The sequence below is a fragment of the Girardinichthys multiradiatus genome, chromosome 11 (genome assembly GCF_021462225.1).
Source record: "Girardinichthys multiradiatus isolate DD_20200921_A chromosome 11, DD_fGirMul_XY1, whole genome shotgun sequence".
Taxonomy (NCBI): domain Eukaryota; kingdom Metazoa; phylum Chordata; class Actinopteri; order Cyprinodontiformes; family Goodeidae; genus Girardinichthys; species Girardinichthys multiradiatus.
Genome location: NC_061804.1, coordinates 34,645,417 through 34,664,033, shown reverse-complemented (window position 1 = coordinate 34,664,033; position 18,617 = coordinate 34,645,417). Strand labels below are relative to the sequence as shown.

Sequence of the window (18,617 nt, the reverse complement as noted above, 5' to 3'; positions counted from 1 at the left end):
GTAAACGTTCCCGCTCTGAGAAAAGCTTCCCCAAACCCAGGGCCCCTTCTTCAATCTGGCTCAAAGAGCTCCCTAACCCCACTGCTACGAACCCAGTGGCCTTGAGACAGAGAGCAAAGAGTTTAAGTGGAAACAGCCTCTCATCACCACGATGCTCCACGTACTTCACATCTGCACACAGCAGCATACCACACCGCCAGGGACAACCGGCCAATGCCTGTTTGTTCACATCTAAAAACTTATTTGAAAGGAAACATAAACATGCTGAATTAATAATTACTGTTTATCTCATTGTGTGTACAACCACCTTTAATTACCTTTAATAGACAATTTACAAACAAAATCTCTCTTTAAATATGGATTTTTATCTGAAGTTTATTCACAGACCCAATGGCAGAAACGTGATGATCAAAACCAGCTGAAATATCTTTGAGCGTGTACAGGAAATACATCTGAGTACACCCCAAATTAAGCAATAAATAAGTAAACCTCCAGTTGCTGTAATGATCCTAGATGATTTGGGGGTCTGTGGGTTTCCTGGTTTGAAGCAGTGAAAGTTGTTTTGATCACAGCAGTGTTTTCACCACATAGTTGAACAAAATAAATATATCGTTTTGGTTAAGTGACATTGAACTTCGTTCATAATTGGCTGCCAAAACCGTGCTCTTCCCACTGCGGGTGTATGGTGTTTCCCCCCAGTGGTATCTCTTTCATTACTGCGTCCCACAAACCTCACTGCTGCGGTAATTTTTCCTTGACTCTCAAACATCTGAGGCATTGTCCTGTGCTCTTTCAGGATTTTAATTAGCTCTTTTTCTCATAAATACTGTCATAGAGAAGGAGACGTTTGTCCAGGTTGCTCATATTTTCTTGTGTTACCAGGCTCTGTAAAAATGTGAAACATAAAAAATTTTAACATAAATTTATGAACAGGTAAAAAAAAAAGCTAATACTGCAGAGTTGTTGGTATTAAAAATTCTCCTTTCGGTGTACAGAGTGTGTCGTGCTTCCTCAGGGAAAGCTAGGAGGCTGTACAGTTATCTCCTGTGGTGTCACTCTGAACTATACAACCTACTACCTCAACCTGCGGAACACAGAAGTATGACGGCTCAGTAATGGCAGGTGAGCTGTAGGGATGGGTAATTATATTGTTTATCATTACCGCTAAAATTAAAAATACACACTGTATATTAAGCATTCATTTAGATTCAAGTGGTGGCCATGGAGCTGACAGCCAACCATTGGCATGCTGTGGCATGCTGGTATCATGGGTGCATAACATCCTGAACCCAGCATTTGTCCAACAAGCTGATATGCATGGGTGGCTCTATGTGTGGATGGGTGTTTTTGTTTTAATAGTCATATATGTCACTTCTTGTCCAACTTGTAATTGTTCATGTATGTTTGCATGTTAACTTATTTCTAAGAAAAATAAACTGTAATTGAAATGGACAACAACTTACAGTATGGTTGGAATTCTTACTTTTACAGTCTGAAGCGTTTTCCACTATAGGTTCCATGAATAAATGGTGTGTTAATGTTTAAAATATGACCAAATGCAGATATTTTGTACTGTTTAGCAGCAAAGTTGCAGTATTAAATGATGTAAAGTAGCCTTTTAAATATTTGGGTAGAGATGCACCGATCAGTATTTTCCTGGCCAATATGAATTTTGAGTTTTCCATGAGATCTGATCTGTTGATTTCAACTCACTTTTAAAGACAGAGAGTGCGGAAGATGGGATCAGAAAACTGGACTTTCTCAGTGCTAAGTCTGGAAATTTACAATTTTTTAAACCAATTTAGACCAATTTCTTTTAACACATTCTGACTATATTTTGGACTGATTTATAATACCAACTCATCGTGATGCCATCTTACTTTCACAGACACACAGGTTGAAGGAGACGGGAACAGAGTACTGCAGTTGAGTGGAGGAGGATTTTTCTTAAATCCAACCTGTTTTGCCGACTGAAGGGGAATCCTTTTCCAAAAATTAACTAATTCCAACTTTTGTAACCAATTTTAAATATAACACAAACAAGATATCCACTTATAAATAAATTTAATTCACACAGGGAATGAAGAAATTATAGGATCATCTGTATTTATCCATCATAGTATATGTCCCTAACCATCGTCTGATCATTCTTAAGCTAAACAAAGGGATTTAAAGTGCATGCTTTTTTCTATTAATTATAGTCTAAGTTCTTAGTTTTAAAGTATTAATGGTGAATAAAATGTCTTCTGAATTTTTTGTATTTCAGGGGCTGAATTCTGATCTTTGGCCAGTTAATCGGTGCATATCTATGGGTAACCTTTCTTTTTAGAAAAGTATTTGTTTATGTAAAGCTCTGGTGGTATGTGGCAATAGGGTTAATATCCGAAGACACTGATGATTTTCTTAAAAACCTTTTTTTATCATCACTGCAATAAGTAAAACCAAATATGACAAAACTGTAAGCTCTTACTGCCAAACCCGGTGAGCAGAACGAGTCTGTACATGTAAATTTTACAGTGCACTATGTTAGCGGACTGGGTCATGACACAGATCAGAGAACTGTAAGGAGACAGTTTTACACCATGACAGCCCAAGTCTTCCACTTCCACTGGGTGGGGTCACTGCACAAAGACGTCACGTGTGGGATAATTATTCCAGAGAAAACCCTGAATCCTAGGATTCAGGGTTCGTGTTGTTTCATCGCTAGAACACAAACAAAATCAGTTCCAGCAACTATAATTATTCACTAACCAAAACATGCGGCAGAGTTATTCTGTCAGTTCTGTTGTTGATTTTTCTGACAGGCGAAAGGCGAGAGCAGAATTTACCAGGAAGACACATACCTATAGATACGAGCTTGTGTAGCCAGTCAGCACAAGTTCGGATCTACGGGTTTGTGGCAACTGGCATTACCCATTTCATTGCATGTAAGAAAGAAAAACAAACCAAACATTCAAATGTGAAACTCGCTGTATGCTCTCGATACAACTCTTGTAACGGTTGAAGCCATAGAGAGTGAGCGAGTCTTTAAGCAGAAAAAAGCAACAAAATCATAAAAATGGTACAAATTTAATTATAGATGAAGATAAATGGTTTAAAAACAGCAAACAGGAACAATAATATGTATTTTTTTATATTTTTTAAAGACCTGTTAAAGGTAACCAGAATACCTATGGATCTCAAAGTCCAACAGAGGCAAGCTTTGAAGTTGCAGTAATGTTCTTGAACAGGCCAGAGCACATGACTGTGAGGGTAATGAGGTGTTTGTGTAGCCTACTTAACCCATTCAACTGAGGTCAACATTTCTTTCTAAAATATCACCCAATACTAAAAGAAAAGTTTGTAATCTTAATATAATACCACACATAATAAATGAGTTTATGCAACAAATCTGAAATTACCTGGAAGTGAATCTAAGTGAATAAAATGTGAGGCTGCACTATGAATAAACCCCTCCATAACAAGATGAATATTACAAGATCATATTAGAGTTATGAACTACTGCAAAAGCTGCAAAGGTAACCCTGCAGTATTTTCAATGTATGTAAATTAAAAACAAGGAACAAAAACAATAAAACCGAAAAATAATCAAAATACAATTGGTTGTGTACAAATGTCCTCTTCATAATAATCTGATCATATTTACGCTTTAATCTTTTCGGCTTTCATCGGACAATACCACCGGCCATACAAAACAGTAAATAATCGTTCAGAACAGAAATAGCGAACAATATCAAAATACACACATCCTGATAATATCATCAGACACACATCATATGATGCTGATTGGAGACCACTCTGACAGAAAGACAACTAAAAGCAGTCTGAATTGCCAACATACCAGGGGACACAGGCTGGACCTGATGGTCAAATGTCCTCTAAAATCAGATGAAGTCAGGCTTGAGGAGTAGTGCAGGCCGGTGCTTTGGCGTAAATAACAAAAACCCTAAAACACAGATATATAAACCATCAGTATAAATGATCTGTGATCAGCAAAGCATGAGTGGCATTCAAAAATGGGATATTCATGCACACATGTTCCAAAAATCACACACTTACAAACACGTGGTGGTCCATACACACCCTTACAGTAAGACACATAAACGGCCAAAAAAACTACAGGCAACATAGCAACAATTCAAAGAAAGTAATGAGAAAAAAAACTAAATAACACCCGAAAGAGAGCTGATAATATCCCCTGGTTCACTCCCTGTTACGCCCTCATAACCCGCTGTCCGGTTCCAGTTTTCCAAGGTACAAAACCTCAAATCGCTTTTGAAAAAAAGGTACGGCAAGAGAGAAATGGCAAAAGGTTGAATGCGGTAAGATGTGGATGAGGAGGAGGCGCAGCACAGGGCTGGCTACAGAGAAAGTGGAATTTGTGACCAAGCAAAGGAAAGGGTGGCGTTTTCTTTTTTTTTCTTCTCTTCTTTTTTTTGGTGCTTCATTCTGCTTGGCTTTTTTGGATCCCAGCAGGATCCTTGGCTTCAGCTCTGTCTTTTCTTATCGCTGCCAAAATCTGAACATATTCCTTTGTCTTAAATTCTGTTACATAAAATTAGACTGAGAGACGGGCAAAAGATATAACTGAACAGAGACAAGAGCCAAATGATCTGTCAACAAAAGTGCAGTGAAAGTTATTAAAGAAAACTCTAAAGAGGAGAGATGATTCATAAATAAAGGAAAAAAGTCACGATGGATGCAGGTTTTTGTTTGCCGATCATTTTTTGTCCTGCAAACAGATTATTTCCAAAGTGCAACAGCCGAAACGTCTCCAAAGCTATGCCACGTAATGAGAGAGGGAGAAGGAAAGCAGCCACTTTTTCCCCTTTCCAAAATGGCTGAGGGCTGAGAGAAAGCAGCTCCGAGCAGAGAGGAAGAGAGGTGCACCCCGTCCTGCTCAGAGGAGGGCTGGGCAATTCAGCCAGCATCTCTCCCTCATTTCCCCCTCCTTATTTATGCCTCCTTTCAGAGGGAACGAATGGCGTACAACTGTGTTGTTGTGAATCCATTAGAAACTGTACTTGGCCTACCAGCCAGAGGAGGCTACAACTGCATTAGTATGTCAGCCTTTTAATAGGAATCTCCCATTTTCATGAAGATGTTTTTATTAAATCTTTTACTTTTATTATTAAATGTTGTTGAATCTGTTTATTACACTACAACTGAGAGGACAACTACATTTATATTTTATTATCATACTAGGTAAATCTAGATTTCCTTTGTGAGCCTATAGGACCAACAACAGAAATTTACAAATTTGAGCTTTTAATTTTTTTAATGCGTTTTCTATCTGATTCGGTAAAGTGTTCAGTAAAGTCCTGGTGTTGTATTTTTGTTGTTTTTGAACCTAAGGATGAATCACATTTATTCGAAGCACAGATTTAGCTGAATAGGGGAATCTGGTTTCTATGCTTTCTCACTGATGTCACAAGACTACAGTACATAGTGAAGAAGCTTCACTGCTGCAGTTATCTACGCTCTTGTCAGAGTATCTCAAGGCTAAAACCAGGGGCCGATTCTGATCATTGTCTGCTTTATTTGCCTTTATCCCTGAAAAGTGCTTCAGATTCAACATAATCCACTGACTGCCGCCAGCTGAATGCAATAAAAACGTCAGAAATTAGTAAAGTCCACCTTCGAATTAAAAAATTAACTTCTTATTAAATTCAGTACAAATAAAAATACAAACATTTTAGCGAGCTCATAATCTTTTCTTTTTTCACTTAAAATAAAAAACAACTGACATCACAATAAGCTTCCTGGTAAGACTTCCCAATATCATTCTTTGCACATCACTTTTTGTCAATATATTTCTGCTTCGATAAATCAGTGCACGCTTAAAGTTAAAGTTTCAGAGCAGCATTCTTCACTCACTATGCAGTTCAAGTGCCTTCACTGAAGCCACTCCTCTTAAGTATCCTCAAGAAAAGAAAAACCAGAGGAGGGCGTACAGTAGTCTGATTTGCACTGACGTTTAGCCTCTGCAAAATAAGTTAACATGCAAACAGATACATGAACAATTACAAGTTGCGCAAGAAGCCACATATATGGCTATTAAAACAAAAACACCCATCCACACATAGACCCACCCATGCATATCAGCCTGTTGGTGTTTATTAAATAAGGACAAAGGCTGGGTGCAGGATGTTATGCACCCATGATACCAGCATGCCACAGCATGCCAATGGGCGGCTGTCTGCTCTATGGCCACCACTTGAATCTAAATGAACAGATTTGACTTTCAGGATATTGCCAAGAACCCTGCCAGAGAAGGGCCTCTCCAGAAACAGAAGGTTGTAGAAAACAGAGTGACCAACATGGGCACAACAGCAAACCTAAACCAAGGTAACCCCTGAAAGGCACTCTCAAAGCCTGGGAAAAAGTGGAAGAGAAAGGTAGCTACCAACAATAGGCAGAAATTACCTTGCTGTTTTATACATTACGTTCCAAGCACTCGAGGTTCATGGACATCTTTTTAAGGGCTATTTAATGTTGACCAGTCTGAATTTATTTAGCCCAGAAAAACATGTTTGAATTGTGACATTTTTAGAGCCCAGGTCAAAATTTAGACTTAACAAGGACACTAAAGGTCAGACATGGTGTGCCTATTTCATCCACCCCAACCACATTTAGACATGAATAGACATCTTCATCTAGACGTCATTTCACCTTCGACTTTTTAACCGCAATTTAACATTGTTTGGATCCAAGGCAATGCTGTCTTTTCTGTGTCTATTCAATGAAATAGACATAAAATACTGGGAGTACTGTTATTTCCGATAATTTCAGTAATGAATAAGTCCAGACCTGACAGCTATATGGACTGTTTTTATGTTTTGGATTTAAAAATTGTAAGAGTATATTTTTGTCCTCTAGCCTGCTTAGTGACTGTAGCCCACTAGTCAATAAGAAGGTTAAATAAAATTGCTTAATAAAGAATAATGATTCTTTTTTTTGAATCACAAGCAAAGATGCACCAATCAATTTACCAACAATTGGTGATAGACAGGTAAAATAGAGAACGTTTTTTCCTCCTTATTAAATGCGGCAAAGCTAAAGACTTCCCCCATATACTCCATAAAAACACAAAAACCAACAGCATGTCCTCTGATGCTCTTTCTCAGTTTGGGAAAATAAAATAAAGGTTGGGGACATAGACTACCAGAGAAAGATTTTAGACAAACTTTCGTATTTAATGGTTTTCTTTATGTTCATAACTATTTACATTGAACATAGATTAGACCTTGTATTAGATCAGACCTTGAAATAATGTTTTGCAACTTTTTACAGGTTTAACATGACATTTAGACTGTACATGTTAATGGAAAAAATTTATTACGGGCAAAAAAGGTTGTAATAACCTGATTGCGCTGAGTGTGCACACCCTTAAACTAAAGCACTGTTTGATTCAAAATCAACACTCTTCTTTGATTCTCTCAGCATATCTCATCTTGATTTGATACCATTTGTGACACTCGATGTTACAAAATATTTAGCAAATCTGTGAAATTGTGAGAACATGTTGTCCATCATTTTCTCCAGGGCACCTCACAGATTTTATGTCCAATTTAGTTCTGAACTGAAGCTCAGCTGTTTCATTTTATAATTTTCAGCAGGTGAAAAAACATGCGTTTTGGAATTCTGGCCCAAAAATGTAAGCTAGGTTTCATCAGCGCATAACACCTTCCACAAGTTCTTTGAATATTTTGCCCTGGATGCTTTCTTTACACAACCAGAAATTGCTATAAATTCCTGCAGCTTCCTCAGGGTTTTTATTAGCCTCTTTGCAGACTTCCTGACTAGTTTCAGTCTGGTCTTTTCATCACTTTTGAAGAAATGTACAGTTTCTTTAATGTCACAGGTTTGTTTGTTTTTTTCGTGTTTTTGCGTAATATACGTTTTTTTGTGTTGTTTCACCTTGTCGTACAACAACTTGGCCCTAACAAGTGTGGTTTTAAATGTGCCGTAAAACAAATTGACATTGACTATTATTCCGTAATTTCTCCAATTCCAGAGTACGGTTTTCACTGTACCATGGTGTACACATAATCACTACGGAATTTCACTTTAGAATTTCTGAAACATTTCTGAAATTTATAGCTTTTGCTAAAGAATAGAAATTGTGTAAAAATCCTGCAAAGACAGCACAACGTTATTTCAGGTTTGTCAGACTGATGGCAGGTGTGCCACCAAGAAAACTGAATGTTGAAATTGGATCAAAACTTTGCATTAAAAAAAAAGAAAACCCTGTCTAAGGGTGTGCAGTTACGCAACACAGTTAATGCTGCTTTTCTACTTTTTATATTACCTTCCCAACACGTTTTGGTGGTTTTTCAGTTGAATGAGACAGAATATACAGTATACAGTTTGTCCTAATTTAAATGATTTCACATGATTGTAATTTTTTACATCAAGAAAATATTACAAGGCTTTGTTGCATTAGTTGAGACTATCTTGAAATATCTTCATTTTCTTTTGGATTCAAAACTACAATCTCAATCAAATCTACATCAAGAACAGTTTGATTGGGGCAACTTGTGTTGTGTTGCCTCTTCAAGCTTCTTTCATAATTAATTCTGAAGTAGTGAAAGAAGCATCAAAATACCGATTGGTTGCTGCTGTTGGAAACTTTCAAAGTGGTCTCCTAACTTATAAGAATCAGCATGAAATTAAACTAGACACATAACAGCTCTGTTTGTGCTTTTTCAGGTGAAGAAAGAGATGGACGTGACTATTTGAAGCAAAATTTGTTTACAGAAGTGAAAGAAAAAATGCTTCTAGTTAGCTAACTCCCAGTAAAGGATAGGCTGCTGTGCAAAGATGCAAAGAAAATAACAGAGAAAGTCTTGGTTTAGATCATTGATCTCTTATTGCTATAGGAACAACATATACAAGTCTGTGCAGATGTTGCAGCTCCCAAGGTTATTTAAGACATTTTCAAGTTCTTGACCTTAAAGTTCAGATGATGTCTGTAATCAATCTTTGGAGACAAGTCTTTATCACATGAGAAGGAAGGTTTTGTTTTCCTTTTGCAGAAGAAAGACTAAAAGCTTTCATATTCATTTACTCAAAAATAGAAAACTTTTTTTTTTTTCAGATTCACATGTTACATCAGAAGCAAGAACTCCCACCATTTTCTGGTTTTAAACACATCAGTCCAAAGCATGTACATTGATGTAGCTCTTTTAAACTGAATGAAGTCTGATAAAGATAAGGGAAATATTCTTTAGTGCAGAAATAGGGATAATCTTGTAATTGCTTCATTTTCTGCTAAATTATTTCTGAAATTGGTCAAAATTCAATTCAGCTGGTTAGACCTGAAAAAAAAAAACAGAAATCGGTACCGGCCTCGAAAAGCCTGACTGGTGCATCTCTATAATTCGGAAGATTATCATTGCAAAGTACATATTTTATACTTTGGCAATGAATAACTTTATTTTTACACATAAAAGCATCTCTCTTTCTGTGTCAGGTTGACCTTTTGATGCAATGTCAGTTGATGTCAATGTCCTGTTATATTCCTTGTTCTTCATTGGCCTTAAAATATATTTCTGCATTGAATTTCTGATGAATCTACAGCTTGCTGAGAATTACTCATACAGCATCTCCCCTTGGCTATTTGAGCAATCTATTTTCTGGTTTTACTTCATGTGCTGCTGTGGGTCTGTGCTCCAATTAGTACAGAACAGACTGTAGGAGTTTAATCTGGTAACCAGACCACAATAAATCAGATACAATAAGTGAAAACGCCTTCACGTTTGTCATAGCTTTAATTGCCCCACAGATTACAGACAACATTCAGAACTGTAATGAAGTTAGGATGTTTTTATGTTGCATCCCTTTCTTACACACCCTTTGTAACAAAAGAGCATTAGTGTAGATAAGATTTTTGTGCTAAGATGTCAAGAAAATGCCTAGTATTTTTCTATAACTTTCAAATAACATCTTTAAAATGCGGAAAACATTCACCACTAAAGTAACATTAAATGTATAGACACACTAGATATTTTTTTACATATTAGGTAGGAGTTTGGTCTAGTTGTTACAGAGAGTTTGAACAAACGTCCCTTATTCAGGTTAAGGGGGAAAAGGGGCAAAAAATACAATAGTAAACTTAGCAAAGCAACTTCAGGAAGGCTTTCTGGCTCCTGACACTTCAAATAAAGAACCATTCCTTTCAGGAATACTCTGTAACTGTGGACAAGCTTCAGCATTCTGGATGAGAGCAAATGGAAATGTCTGATTTCAGATGTTTGGCTCTGGTAGTGCAGAAACGAATTAGTTCACATTACAACGTATTTAAACTGTTATGAGAAGAACCAGAAGTAATATTTTATACATTCACACAATCTGGATATTCCACTGGGTTCACAAATGGAACACCAAATGTAAATGTGAAGTACAATTAGTCATTTATGAAGTAAATAGAAAAACAGAATCATTACTTAATTACAGCTCTGAATTGCACAGATAGAAGTATTTCAGAGCAGAGCACCTTATTTACTTACTCTGCTCCCTTCATCCAAAGCAGATTAAAACAGATTTAATGTATTTGCCTGCAGGAGACAATAATGTAAACCACAAATAAAACTGAAAACTTTATTTATTTGTTCAAAAGCATGGCCAAGTATTTTTTTAAATAAAGTCAAAAAAGATGTGCAGTTATAATAAAACAAGTTTAACAGCAATTATTATTTCCACACATACATATAATTATAAAGTAGAAGATGTTCTGCTTGGTTTTTATATGCCATGTGATTTCTTTAATATTGTCTATCTACTGAACTTGCCTGAGATGTATATTTCAGCAGTTTGTGATAAAGACTGTGGGTTTTAAGATTGATTTTTTAACCTAATAATACCTTTAAATGTGTAAATCCTTCACAACAGTGCTCAGTCAGACAAGAGATCCAAATAAAGCATCATTGGAAGACCTCAGGCAGCAACTATGTTAATTACCCAACATTTTATTATTCATACTGACTCACTACATTTTTGCATTATGCAGTTTTGATTCATTTTCATCCATACGCCTCCTTTCACCAAACTCGTTTTTTGCTGCTCCTTGTCCCTTACTGGTCCTTTCTCTCGCTGGCTCCATCAAATATTCTGCTCACGCACAACTGCGGCACCCTTTCTCCGGTCCTCCCCATTAATCTACACCACAGACATCTTGGCCCACTGTCTCATCTCTCTGACAGCGTGCATTCAGAAGTCTTAAAGTCTAGCCCGTTTCAGAGCCTCTACATTTTTCTCAGGCCACAAGGCCTATTGCAGAAGATGCCTCTCACTGTATAGATAAACCGTTCTGTTCAACCATAGGCTCCCTTCCTCTAAATGCCACTCAATGGAAAACATGCAGCATCAAAGGAGAGGTCAAATCAGGATAAACGGACCTTCAAGTTGAAAATGCTTACAGGACACACAGCACATACTATAAGGTTAATTTCAATAGTGTTTGGCTGGTTTATGCACACTGTGAGGACATTATTACGTTTGTTTATTAGAATTGCTAAAAAGTATTTGAAACCCACAGAGAATAAATTTCATTGCAATTTTAGAAAATTTTTATTATGCCATTATTTCAATTAAAATAATAATACTGTAAATTATTCTTTTTGACATATTTTAGTCAATTTCATTCTTCTAAAATGATTTCAAATGTCTTGAGTAAATGTAAATATGTCTGGACAGTACCAGAAAACAGTGTATATGAGTGAGAAACTTTCCTTTTTGGCACACTGGTCCTTTAAGCACAATGACATAGCAGGGGTATGGCTGCACGAAGAAGAAAAAGATCTAATTACTGTATTAATTGCTTAATTTCTATTCATCTCTGGTATCCATGTGATGGTACTAATCACTTAAAGAATGCAGCCACATTCTCTGTATTAACACATCTTTCGTGACAGGAGGGTAGGGCGTGGAGGGTAGGGTATTCACAAGGAAATGCAAAGATTTATCAAGGAATAAATGAAGCAGTTCCTTAAGCTTTGTTCAGATAGCAGCTTAATGTGGACCTCAAGGAGGGAAATCTGGATGTTTTATGTTGATGTTGATTCCTGATATGCTGCATCCTGGCAGATGCAGAAACAATAATTTTCAGATCTTTCCTTCTGCTAGATCTTGGGTTTAACTCATTCTTCTATCTTCCTTTATAAAATAATGATTCAAACTAGATTTTACTGAGGAGTTTAGAAATAGTCCACAGTGCCTCATCAACCACCCTCTTTTTTGGCATTTCTTTCTTTCTCTCACCCTCCACTCCTGCCGTTTCAAACCCTTATTTCCCTGCCCTCCTTCCCCTCCCTCCTGCCTTTCTCTCTCATTCATTCAGTTTAATTTTGAACTCTGCACTTGTAGACAGGCAAAGAGGGTAGCTCCATGGTTACCTGGCACTGGGCCATCTCATTACACTGCCAATTGATTCTAGCCTGCCGCCATGTCCGCTCCCCACCTCCCCCACTCCCCACAACATCTCTGCATCCCAGACTGTCTGTGGCAAAGGAGATTTCAGAACACACAGGATGGAGACAAACAGCTTTACTTCAGAACATCAAACCAACGATCCATCCATGCACTGCTGCATACAGGAACACAAACACATAAATACAACCCTAACATGCAGAAAGAGTACGGGGAAAGATTCTTTAAAAAAAAAACACGGGCCTAAAATAAGTGGATTACTTATAGTGGATTATAGTCACAATAATAAAAACGATATATATATTACAGACCAAAAGTTTGGACACACCTTCTCATTCAAAGAGTTGTCCTTATTTTCATGATTATGAATATTGTAGCTTCACACTGAAGCCGTCAAAACTATTAATTAACACATGTGGAATTATATACTGAACAAAAAAGTGTGAAACAACTGAAAATATGTCTTATATTCTAGGTTCTTCAAAGTAGCCACCTTTTGCTTTGATTACTGCTCCACACACTCTTGGCATTCTGTTGATGAGCTTCAAGAGGTAGTCACCTGAAATGGTTTTCACTTCACAGGTGTGCCCTGTCTGGTTTAATAAGTGGGATTTCAAGTCTTATAAATGGGGTTGGGACCATCAGTTGTGTTGTGCAGGAGGTGGATACAGTACACAGCTGAAGGTCAGTCAGTCCGAACAATTGGGAAAACAGGTCAATGCCACACAGAGTTCTAGCACCAGACACATCTCTAGAACAACTGTTAAGAGGAGACTGTGTGAATCAGGCTTTCATGGTAAAAAAGCTGCTAGGAAACCACTGCTGAGGACAGGTAACAAGCAGAAGAGACTTGTTTGGGCTAAAGAACACAAGGAATGGACATTAGACCAATGGAAATATGTGCTTTGGTCTGATGAGTCCAAGTTTGAGATCTTTGGTTCCAACCACCGTGTCTTTGTGCGGCGCAGAAGAGGTGAACAGATGGACTCTACATGCCTGGTTCCCACCGTGAAGCATGGAGGAGGAGGTGTGATGGTGTGGGGGTGCTTTGCTGGTGACATTGTTGGGGATTTATTCAAAATTGAAGGCATACTGAACCAGCATGGCTACCACAGCATCTTGCAGCGGCATGCTATTCCATCCGGTTTGCGTTTAGTTGGACCATCATTTATTTTTCAACAGGACAATGACCCCAAACACACCTCCAGGCTGTGTAAGGGCTATTTGACCAAGAAAGAGAGTGATGGGGTGCTGCGCCAGATGACCTGTTCTCCACAGTCACCGGACCTGAACCCAATTGAGATGGTTTGGGGTGAGCTGGACCGCGGAGTGAAGGCAAAAGGGCCAACAAGTGCTAAGCATCTCTGGGAACTCCTTCAAGACTGTTGGAAAACCATTTCAGGTGACTACTTCTTGAAGCTCATCAACAAAATGCCAAGAGTGTGCGGAGCAGTAATCAAAGCAAAAGGTGGCTACTTTGAAGAACCTAGAATATAAGACATATTTTCAGTTGTTTCACATTTTTGTTCAGTATATAATTCCACATGTGTTAATTCATAGTTTTGATGCATTCAGTGTGAAGCTACAATATTCATAGTCATGAAAATAAAAAAAACTCTTTGAATGAGAAGGTGTGTCTAAACTTTTGGTCTGTACTGTACAGGGGTCGGACAATGAAACTGAAACACCTGTCATTTTAGTGTGGGAGGTTTCATGGCTAAATTGGACCAGCCTGGTAGCCAGTCTTCAGTGATTGCACATTGCACCAGTAAGAGCAGAGTGTGAAGGTTCAATTAGTAGGGTAAGAGCACAGTTTTGTTAAAAATATTGAAATGCACACAACATTATGTGTGACATACCAGAGTTCTTTAGAGGACAAATTGTTGGTGCACGTCTTGCTGGCGCATCTGTGACCAAGACAGCAAGTCTTTGTGATGTATCAAGAGCCACGGTATCCAGTGTAATGTCAGCATACCACCAAGAAGGACGGTCCACATCCAACAGGATTAACTGTGGATGCAAGAGGAAGTTGTCTGAAAGGGATGTTCGGGTGCTAACCCGGATTGTATCCAAAAAACATAAAACCACGGCTGCCCAAATCACAGCAGAATTAAATGTGCACCTCAACTCTCCTGTTTCCACCAGAACTGTCTGTCGGGAGCTCCACAGGGTCAATATACACGGCCAGGCCGCTATAGGCAAACCTTTAGTCACTCATGTCAATGCCAAACGTCGGTTTCAATGGTGCAAGGAGCGCAAATCTTGGGTTGTGGACAATGTGAAACATGTATTGTTCTCTGATGAGTCCACCTTTACTGTTTTCCCCACATCCAGGAGAGTTACAGTGTGGAGAAGCCCCAAAGAAGCGTACCACCCAGACTGTTGCATGCCCAGAGTGAAGCATGGGGGTGGATCAGTGATGGTTTGGGCTGCCATATCATGGCATTCCCTTGGCCCAATACTTGTGCTAGATGGGCACATCACTGCCAAGGACTACCAAACCATTCTTGAGGAACATGTGCATCCAATGGTTCAAACATTGGATACTGAAGGCGGTGCTGTGTATCAGGATGACAATGCACCAATACACACAGCAAGACTGGTGAAAGATTGGTTTGATGAACATGAAAGTGAAGTTGAACATCTCCCATGGCCTGCACAGTCACCAGATCTAAATATTATTGAGCCACTTTGGGGTGTTTTGGATGAGCGAGTCAGGAAACGTTTTCCTCCACCAGTATCACGTAGTGACCTGGCCACTATCCTGCAAGAAGAATGGCTTAAAATCCCTCTGACCACTGTGCAGGACTTGTATATGTCATTCCCAAGACGAATTGACGCTGTATTGGCCACAAAAGGAGGCTCTACACCATGCTAATAAATTATTGTGGTCTAAAACCAGGTGTTTCACTTTCATTGTCCAACCCCTGTATATATATATATATATATATATATATATATATCAAATTAAAAGTCAAAGTTACACAACATAAAATGCGCAAAATCATAAACTAAGCTTTACTAAAGACTAAAACCATTCCATTTAACTGTATGTATATAACTAGAATAATTTCTGGCTAAAGATAAATAGCTCATCAATAATCTAATTTCCCCTCGGGGATCAATAAAGTATCTTTGAATTGAATTGAATTGAATAAAAACAAAATTTGACACGAAACAACTTTAAGAAAAAATCAGAGCATGAAGAAACATTGTCATTGTTAGAATAAATGTCGGAAACAAGCCAGTGGTGAAACCCAAATAATAAAATATTTTAACAAAAACCAAACTATAGTTAAACCAAATTATTCTTCCCCCTTGCAGATTTTGATTTTAAATTGTTTTTATTCAGCCAAACAATGGATGGATGGATATTTCATATCAATATTTTAGACTTCTAGTTTTCAGTTCCTTTTAGACCACTTAAATGCGATTTCCCCAGTGGTCAGGATTTAACTATTGAACCTGCAGAAACCAGACTATAAAGAGGGTGGGTGGATGGATAGATGGATGGATGGATGGATGGATGGATGGATGGATGGATGGATGAGGTATGTAAATATTTCTTATGCAGTCCTGAAAGATACTTCAATCGAATTCCTGATTGTGTAGAGAATAAAATATGTTACAACTTCCTCACTTTTCAGTCCAGGAAAATTAAATAAACAAAAAAACTGAAACTGAAGTAGGGCTGAAACAATTAATCAGATTAATAGCAATTAATCAATTATTGAAATAATCGTCAACTAATTTTGTAATTGAATAATCGTTAACTGAAGTATACAGAATGTAAAACATACCATTTGCTGAAAAAACAATGCACTCATATAAAAAAACTAGGCAAAAATTGTACAAAAACTATATATATTTTGGATTTAAGATGAAAAGCAGTCTAAACCTTCTTTAGTTACAGCCCTACATTGAAAGCACAAGACACAATCAATTTCTAAGAGGGATTTCGGCAACTGCAGCTGGGTTGACTAGTGGCCTCCAGCTATGATAGTTTTGCATTTTCTAGGGTCAGTCTTATCCTTTTCTATTGTAATTTCACAACTTGCTGTGTCTTCAGCTGCTTCTAACTGAGAGAAAACTATCACAAAAAACACATCTGGAACTGAATACAAATCCACAATCCCAACCAAAATGGTGTCTGTAGACCTAACAGAAATGTTCTGAGTGAGAAACCATCTTCCTCAGAGGCGCCACATCCCAGAGTGTTAGATTAGTCTCAGTGACACCAGACTTATGACACCAGGTGTAAGATCTCACCCAACAATCTCAAGTAACTGATGCTACACACTCATCCTTTAGAAAACCACACTTGGCAAGCAGGAAAATTACTCAAGTTTTCTAATTTTACACTGACAAGTTTTCATAGCAGTTTACACAAAAATAAAATTTTAGAGTGCTCAACGCCTGAAGTACTAACTTGATTAGATTGGTGCTAAACGAGGCGCATGTCTCACATCTCATCATTTCACTTTCCCTAGAAGAATCCTAAAGACAGCAAACATAGGAGGTTGGTTCTTTTACCTTACATAAAGGATATTTTCTTGGACTTGCTCAGAAATTGCTGATGCTCCTTCTGTCAGTGCAGATGCTGGGGTCATGGCCTTTTACTCAAGGGGGATTTACAGGGATCAGGAGTCAAAGGGATTATGAAGCCATTATGATTTCTTCTGTGCCTTATGTATCATTACATCCATCAGGCAACCATTTACAGTCCAGTTAAAGGTATAGCAGTCATACACTACCGGTTAAACGTTTTAGATACACTTTGTCACTAATGGGTCTCTTTATTTTCATGACTATTTACATTCTAGATTCTCATCAAGGGCAGCACAACTTTGAAAGAACACACATGGGATTATGTAGTACACAAAAAGTGTGAAATAATAAACATTTTTATATTTTAGATTCTATTTTAGATTATAAAAAACCATCGTAACACATTGTGTTGTGTTAGTAACTCATATACTCTTTTAAGCTCAGGAACACATAACACGTTTGTTTATTTTCATAACCAAAGTAGAGATGTATAGAGAGAACTGTTGGGGCCTGGATCAGGCGATTTTCAGCTTAATCTGCCCTGCTTGGTAACAAGTACGACTGTCTTAAATGAATTCAGAGGGAGGCAATAAGAAGCTACAGTGCCTTTCGAAAGTACTCGGCCCCCTTGAACTTTTCAACCTCTTGCCACATTTCAGGCTTCAAACATAAAGATATAAAATTCAAATTTTTTGTGAAGAATCAACAACAAGTGGCACACAATCATGAAGTGGAATTAAATTTATTCGATGTGTCAAACGTTTTTAACAAATAAAAAACTGAAAAGTAGGGCATGCAATATTATTCGGCCCCTTTACTTTCAGTGCAGCAGTGAGGTTGGATGGAGAGCGTTTGTGAACAGCAGTCTTCAGCTCTTTCCACAGATTCTCGATTGGATTCAGGTCTGGACTTTGACTTGGCCATTCCAACACCTGGATACGTTTATTTGTGAACCATTCCATTGTAGATTTGGCTTTATGTTTTGGATCATTGTCTTGTTGGAAGATAAATCTCCGTCCCAGTCTCAGGTCTCTTGCAGACTGCAACAGGTTTTCTTCCAGAATGGTCCTGTATTTGGCCCCATCCATCTTCCCATCAATTTTGACCATCTTCCCTGTCTCTGCTGACGAAAAGCAGGCCCAAACCATGATGCTGCCACCACCATGTTTGACAGTGGGGATGGTGTGTTCAGGGTGATGAGCTGTGTTGCTTTTACGCCAAACATATCGTTTTGCATTGTGGCCAAACAGTTCGATTTTGCTTTCATTTGACCAGAGCACCTTCTTCCACATGTTTGGTGTGTCTCCCAGGTGGCTTGTGGCAAACTTTAAACGAGACTTTTTATGGATATCTTTGAGAAATGGCTTTCTTCTTGCCACTCTTCCATAAAGGCCAGATTTGTGCAGGAACGACTGATTGTTGTCCTATAGACAGACTGTCCCACCTCAGCTGTAGATATCTGCAGTTCATCCAGAGTGATCATGGGCCTCTTGGCTGCATCTCTGATCAGTCTTCTCCTTGTTCCAGATGAAAGTTTATAGAGGGACGGCCGGGTCTTGGTAGATTTGCAGTGGTCTGATACTCCTTCCATTACAATAGGATTGCTTGCACAGTGCTCCTTGGGATGTTTAAAGCTCGGG

The 18,617-nt window shown here is 38.1% G+C and overlaps 1 long non-coding RNA gene across 1 annotated transcript in view; it reads right to left on the bottom strand.

Annotated features, from left to right (window-relative positions):
- The window catches only part of LOC124876083, a 95,952-nt gene that overhangs the window by 30,605 nt on the left and 46,730 nt on the right, over positions 1 to 18,617 (bottom strand). The window lies entirely within an intron of this gene.